The sequence below is a fragment of the Vespula pensylvanica genome, chromosome 7 (genome assembly GCF_014466175.1).
Source record: "Vespula pensylvanica isolate Volc-1 chromosome 7, ASM1446617v1, whole genome shotgun sequence".
NCBI classification, from domain to species: domain Eukaryota; kingdom Metazoa; phylum Arthropoda; class Insecta; order Hymenoptera; family Vespidae; genus Vespula; species Vespula pensylvanica.
In genome coordinates, this window is record NC_057691.1 from 525,152 (window position 1) to 533,131 (window position 7,980).

Consider the following 7,980-nt stretch of genomic DNA (forward strand, 5'->3'; position numbering starts at 1 on the left):
TCATAAATGAGATTTCTATTTTTTTCTTTTATTATTTATTTATTTCTCTTTTTAATTTCCTCAATATCGACATCTCGTGAAATAATTTCTTTAAGACGTTCGAGCTCGTATTTTAAATTATCGTTAATTCATAAGTGAATTAATCGATTCGTCGACAGATTATAGTTTCAATATATTTCCTATTGTTTTCAATTTTTAATTCTTTTTCTTTTTCTTTTTCCTTTTCTTTTCTATCTTTTTATTTTTTTTTTTTTTTTTTTATTTTTACTACCAATATGATGCATCACATTTTGGACCATTTTTATGCATTCGGTGTAGGTCGCTATCGGTCGAGGAAAATGTACTTTACGTTTTGCTGTTTCGTCGACATAAAACAGAAATCGGTAAGTTAAACGATGTCTATACATAGAAACTTTTGAAATACGAATATTACCTCGTGCTTTGTAGGAGCAAGCGTTAAATTTTATATCCTCGCGAGCGACGTATTTGTGAGACGATAAACGTATGAAGAGCATGTAACGTGTTCTCTCTCTCTCTCTCTCTCTTTCTCTCTTTCTCTATTTCTCTATCTCTATCTCTCTCTCTCTCTCTCTCTCTCTCTCTCTCTCTCTCTCTCTCCCTCATATTTCTAGAGCATATGAAAATTTATCAAGACAAACATTACGCGCATAACGATGCAATACTTTGATGCTTTTCTTCTCCCCATCACCCACCCCTCACGCTCCTCCACAACACGATAGCCCAAATTCATTTCAAATATCTCGATCGATTGATTCTGGACATTTAAACAACGTTCACATTTTCTACTTATTGAGAACTTAAAAACTTAATCCTAATACAGTGTCTTTATTTTGTGGGAGAACAAACGGTTACGATGAAAATCGAAATGGCTCGCTGAGAGCGTAACACGCCAGAAACTAGACATAAATACGAGGCTAAATCACAGTCAGTCTGAAAACCCTCCTCCAATCGACTGACGAGAAAGACGGATATAGGTAGAGAGAGAAAGAGAGACAGAGAGAGAAAGAGAGAGAGAGAGAGAGACAGAGAGGGAAAGAGAGGGTGCGGTGAGAAGGGTGGGAGGAAGAAGGAGAGAAACGGAACGAGGCGAACACCCCACGATGCATCATCGTATATCGCTACAGCTGTTTTGGCAGTCAGCTGGTCTCTGCCTCACGCACGTACACACGCATTATTCACAGACGCAGTCAGGTCAATGCGTAAACTCTTACGCGCTTGTACATATTCAATCAATTTCTCTTTCTCTTTTTCTCTCTCTCTCTCTCTCTCTCTCTCTCTTCCTGTTTCTCCTATCTACCTATCTATCTATCTATTTATCTATTTATCTCTTTTGTAATCCGTCTGAAACTTTCAGAATAAAAGCTATACGTCTGTCCGTTAGAAAAATTGGAATTTTAAAAAGTAGAACATTTTGTCCTCGTCGTAGGTTAGTATTTCATCTGGAATATTTTCGTTTTGCTTTTTTATCTTTCGTTTTGTTCCTTCTTCCTCTTTTTTTTTTTTTTTTTTTATTCTTTTCTTTTCTTTTTTTTTTTTTTTTTTTTTTGTTTTTCTATTAATTCATAAAGGACAGAATTTGGTATTCTTTTTCATTCGTATTATCATACGTTACTGCATATTTTAGATAAAAAATTTTAGAGTAAAATTGGTCTCATTTTTCTCTTCTCATAGATATGCCGTATGCGTATATAACAGAGGCAATGTAGATATGCAACGACAAGGCTGAACGTAATAACACGGACGAAGGATGAGCGCACGCCAGGCTCTAAATTTAGAGTTGCCTCGCTCCTTACTTCCGCTTATTTTAGTTAAAGAGGGACAGGGGTGCTCGTGTCTCTTCGAAGATCCCTATACGCGAGCCACTCTACTTGCGATTTCATTCTTCGGTGGTTCTGATCTTTTACACACACACACACACACATCTTATATATATATATTTTTAATTTTTTAATTTCTTTCTTTGAGTTTCGAACATCGTCATATTCTTTTCTATTCTTTCTTCTTGGAACGATAAAATCTAATTCGAAGTATACCAGCCATGTGCGTTTTTCAAATTGAAAGATACACACAGATACATATACGTATATAAATACATACGCATTGAGATTGAAGCAGGAATAGAATGGCGAACGAGGACGTACGAGCAAGAGACTAATTTCTTCGTCAAAGATTGATAAAAGGAATAAGTTCATCCCGTGCTCCCGAGCGACATTATTTGGAGTACTCATTACCGTTGTTGCATGATGTGAAAACGCAAAATACGAGAGAGAGAGAGAGAGAGAGAGAGAGAGAGAGAGAGAGAGAGAGAGAGAGAGAATTACGAAACGACGAAGTATAAATATTGTTGTACATTACGCGCACCGCAACGCTGCTCGGTGTATTTATTTTGGAGAAAGCGTAACGCGACCGTTTTTGGGGCAATTACTATACGTATAAACGTGGGAGAAAAGTCGATTTTTCGAATTGACATGCAACTACTTTTCGAGAATTTCAATGATTTTGAATTCGTTGTTTATATTGGAATAGGAAAGAAAATTCGTAATTTTTATTTATCGGTTGGAACGTAAAAGAAAAAATATAATATATTGTGCAAGTTACAATATAATTTATACTGTTAGATCGGTCAAAAAAGTAATTAAAAAATGTTCAATATTTCACGTTTGAACGGGGAACAGTAAATAATAGAATTGCATTCAGTATTCTATATGTAAATGAATAATACAAAATAGAAATTTATTCAGTATTTTATATCTAAGTAAATAACAAACACAGCGGTATAATATTTGCCAACGCAATACTATACCAATTGTAAGTATAACTTATACTTAGCAAATATTAACCTTCGGATATGGACTAACAATGAAGTTTGTATAGAAAAAATGAAAAAAAAAAAAAGAAAAGAAAATCTACGAAACAAACGATATATACGATATCGTGCATCATCAGAATTATATTACATCATAGATAATTCAATATAAATATATTCACGATGAGATCGTAATATAATTTTACCATTAATACTGTTATAGATAATTATATCACAGAATATAAAATATCTGAGAAGAAAGAACAATTTCGTTTAATTTTATTTCTAAGATAATTCATGATCCGTGTCTTGTATACAGAAGCCCGGGCTCTATAATAATCGAAATCGTGACTACTCAAACACACGATCAAATCATCGAAATGACCGTTATTATGGATACCATCCGTGAATAGGATAGCAATGAGCCTTTGAAAACGTCTTACATCGATTTCAAAGGCGTGAATCATGCGATTTGCCATAACGGCTTTATATACCCCATCAAAATTTAAAGCAAATAAGGTACTCCTCGTTAAAGACCCATCTCGCGTACTTGTTCAACGCTCGTATTAGGATAATTCGTATGATCGTGCAACGGAACTGGACATCCGAAAAATACTTTCTCTCCACTGGCATCCAACTAGAAAACGTCACGACGATATTTATCGCGAAGATGAACGACGAAACGTGCTAGTTGGTATACTCACGCGACGTCGAGAATCGAGGGCTACCTACGCGGGAAATGAGAATCCCGCTAAACTAATATGCAGTCTTTTGCATTCCACGTACATACATGCAAATATGCAACGACGCTCTCTTTCTCTCTTCTTCTTCTTTTTTTTTTTTTTTTCTTTTTCACGTTTCACCGTGTCAGCAATTTTTTAGCCTTCTCTTTTCCTTCGTCTAAAAGTTAACGGAAATGGTACTTACCTCGAACGTTCGTAAAACAAAATCGTTTTTATTTTTCATTCACAATGTTAGTTCAACTTTATGGATCATTGATAATGTGACACGTACCTACTTATTTACATTATCTACATTCATATATTTCTATATATGTATATCTATGTATGTATATATTGAAAAAGCAGGGATGTGTATGTTTGCAAGCAAAGACTCGAACGATTAAGACGACAAACGACGACTACAACGACGAGGAGAAGGGTAACGTAAGTCTCGTTTGCACGCTTGGATCGCGCCACTACGTTGTTATGTAACGAGTGTGCGTCACAAAACGCGTCCACAACGAGAGAAAAAGAGGGGAAGAGAGAGAGAAAGAGAGAGAGAGAGAGAGAGGAGATCGCATTGACACAAACACACTTGAGCGTCGACTGTATCGTAACGAATGTGCGCTAATAATTGTACCGCTTAACCTTGGACATTGATTAAACCATCCTTTATATCGATACACCTTGTGCGTTTATGTATCGGTAATAGAAGAGTATCGCAATATACATGTGCGCGTATAGGCACGCTCGTACCACCTGTACACTTGTATTATACTTGTATATCTCTGGAGTTATGTATATTTGTAAGTAGGTATTAAGCCCTTATTAAATTATTAGAACGTAGAAGAAGAAACGATCTTCGAAAGTATTTTTGTTTAGATCCGAGAAGTTGCGTAAGAATTTGGAATAATTATTTCATCGATCAATTCCAATAGAATTTCTCGAAAGAACATGGCCAACGATGATTACGAAGAACGCGATAAAAGTTCGATTTTTATAGGTATATCATACTTCATATTCTTCAGTTTCTTCATGTTCGATATATAAAATGTCATCCGAGATGATTTGAAATTGTTCTCTTTTATTATGTCAATCGTGGAATTACTACTCTCGAATCAATTATTATATACTTATATTAATTATATATATAATATATATATATATGCTATAGTATATATATATATATATAGAGGATTTGAAATTATTATTTTTTGTTATATCAATCGTTAATTACTACTCTCGTATCAATAATTATATACTTATATTAATTATATATATATAATATATAAATATAATAAATTATATTATAAATTATCTATATATTATCATGTATCATATATATTATATATATACATATATATATAATATGTATATATACACTATATATATAGTATATAAATATAATACATTACATTATAAATTATATATATATATATATATATATATATATATATATATATATAATCGATACCATTCTATTATTATTTCTTTTATTTCAAAGCGAGTTATTATCGTTTCATTAAAGATTTATTTTTTTATCGTATATCCTGTTATCCTAGATATTACATATTTATTCTCGTTTTGATAATGGACAGTGACATTTTCGGTGCACGAAGTTATTGCACTCTCTTTTCCCTTCTTCCTTCAACAGGGAGACACAGGGATCACGCAGGGATCCTCAAAATTATTATGGGCAGCCGAGGGGTTACGTCGTACAAATGAATGCAAGCTAAGGGACGGCCCTTTGCGAATACGCATATGCGTTAATGGCGCAGAGAGAAATGATTCATATTTTTTTCTACTACGAGCACGTGCTCTCTCCTTCTCTCTCTCTCTCTCTCTCTCTCTCTCTCTCTCTCTCTCTCTTTCTCTCTTTCTCTCTTTTACGTTGTAAATGCGTGCATACGACATTTTGTTTCTTCTATCCATCCATCTTTTTCTTTCTAATCCGAAAGACTGATATCTCGATCCCCACGCAAGATAACTTCATGAGTTCTCTCTTTCTCTCTCTCTCTCTCTCTCTCTCTCTCTCTCTTTCTCTCTTTCTCTCTTTCTCGGTCTGTCTCTCTATCTCACACGTACAAACACACACAAACACATTTTATAGTACGCAGTGTAACTTAATTGCTCGCATCCTTCCTCAACGATGCGCAGTAGCCAACCGGTAACTCTAATTTTTTTCAGTACGAATCTCTCACAGGATGTGACTTTCAAAAAATTTGTTCATATATTCTTTGAATTCGAATATTATATTTAATCATGTCTTAGATGAGTACACATTGGATCAATCTCGAATTATCGTAGTAATTCGTTTGCGGAAAGTTTCGAACGAATCGAAATTAATTTTATACGTTCTTTCATTTATATTAGATTTATTGCTACGACAAAACCATGATTAGAAAGTTATGATAGTCTTTCGTTTATTATTATTATTTTTTTTATTTATTTATTTATTTTTTTTTTTTTTTTTTTTACGACGAAAGTAAGGAAAGTATATAAAAGCGATATTTTGAAGAAAATTATTAGAAAAATCGGTGATCGTTTGTTAAATTTCTTGTCGATCGATGCATCGATTAACGCACATATTCCCAGTTGGTGATAACGATGATTGCATTTCAAAAAAAGAATTCTTTTTTCTTTTTCTTTTGTTTTTTTTGCCATAATTTCAACTTCAACATGTCTCTTGTAAATTTCGTTGCATCATTTCGCTTACGTGTATGGTGCACGCGCTTAGGGCTTACGTTGTATACATATTTGCGCGCGTAAACGTATATTCCTTGTGTCTGTACGTGAATATAGAAACTCTCGTACATGCACAGATTATCCATGCATAGATATATACATACATACATATCTATATATATATATATAATATATATATATATCTACATACATACATAGTGACATATTTGCGAGCAGGCAGCCTTGAACGTATTATCGAGTTGCTCCGCGTTCGTCGTTGTCGTCGTCGTTGTCGTAACGATATGTTAGAACATTTTTGTTTTGTCTCTGTTTTGCGGTCGCTGTTTTCTTCGTGACACAATCTTACGCACAATCTTACGCGTGCACGCGCTCGTATAATATACATACATTCGTGCGTCGTTGTAATATAATTCCTCTTCTTTCGTTCGGCTGGTCCACTTCGAACGTAAACTTCTCCTGTTTTTTTTTAAATTCATTTTATTTATACAAGAAATAGAATATTATTTCGATGATCATTTATATTGAAACATATATACATATATATATATATATATATGTGTGTGTGTAATTTAATTTCTTTCTTATAAATAATTTTTTCACGAAGATGAGAAAGATCATTGTACATACGAATGATTTCGTTTAATATTTCATTAAGATAGAAAACAATTTGAAATAACAGATATTCGTATATAACGATACGTAGATAAGTAAGTGGATAAGAATTGAAAAAGATTAGTTGGTACACTTACAAATCAACATTTCTATATTTTCTATTATTTAACGAATATTCTTTCATATCTGACAATCATATTGTCCGATACGATAGAAACAGACTTTTCTCTCAATGAATTTTAAAGTAACACCGTAAAACACATACAATGGGATTTTGGTATAAATTTAAAGCATTTTATCTTTCGTATTTCGAGTAATTAGAGTCACTGTACGAGCTCGCCAACCGTATCGTCGTTTGTTAGTTATTTACTGCATCGGAAAACAATATCGTTCGGGTATGTGTATACATATGTGTTTATAAACGTAAATGTGTTGCGTGGATGTATGAGTATATACACAGGTTAGAACGCGTAGAGAACTGGTAATTACGGCAATTTATGTCGGCATACACGATAGAGAATTTTCAACCATCCATTTGAGCATTTCTGTTTATCGAAATCTCTCTCTCTCTTTCTCTCTCTTTCTCTCTATCTCTCTATCTATCTCTATCTCTCTCCATTTCGCGCGCGAGTTTATAATCGCACATATTTAGACACGTTTGAGATTCTCTATCGATTTTTCGATAATTAATGATTCTAAATTATCCGCTAATCGAACGATCATTACGAAACTTTGAAATTAAATGAAAATAAATTTCCTAAATTTGATTGATTTTAAAGGTAAAACGTGTACGCGACTTATCGGTGATGACTGACACGCTTCAATTTTCGATTAGAAGACTTCGGAACCTCGTAAATCGTAGAAATTTTTTGTCTATCTTTTCGTTTCTTTTTCTTTTTTTTTTTAAATCTCACGATCGAATCGACGTAGGAACTTCGCGTCTATTCCAGAGAAGAAACCTAATAACAACAACGTCAACAACAACAAACAAAACAAAACCAAAAAAAGTAGAAAAGAAAGAGAAGAAAGAGAAGAACTGTCCGCGAATAATCGACGGAGCGGAGGATCAAAACTTTTGTCGCAAGGGTTATCGGTCTCCTGGCAACGCGACGA

General features: G+C 33.7%; 1 protein-coding gene and 1 long non-coding RNA gene across 3 annotated transcripts in view; one reads left to right on the forward strand and one right to left on the reverse strand.

Annotated features, from left to right (window-relative positions):
* Positions 1-7,980, forward strand: part of LOC122630751 (cytoplasmic polyadenylation element-binding protein 2) — a 121,796-nt gene that overhangs the window by 27,130 nt on the left and 86,686 nt on the right. The window lies entirely within an intron of this gene.
* Positions 236-1,525, reverse strand: LOC122630758. The gene is made up of 2 exons (XR_006327557.1): positions 434-1,525; positions 236-355 (listed from the first exon to the last, which is right to left on the reverse strand). It is a non-coding gene; the product is annotated as an uncharacterized LOC122630758 (long non-coding RNA).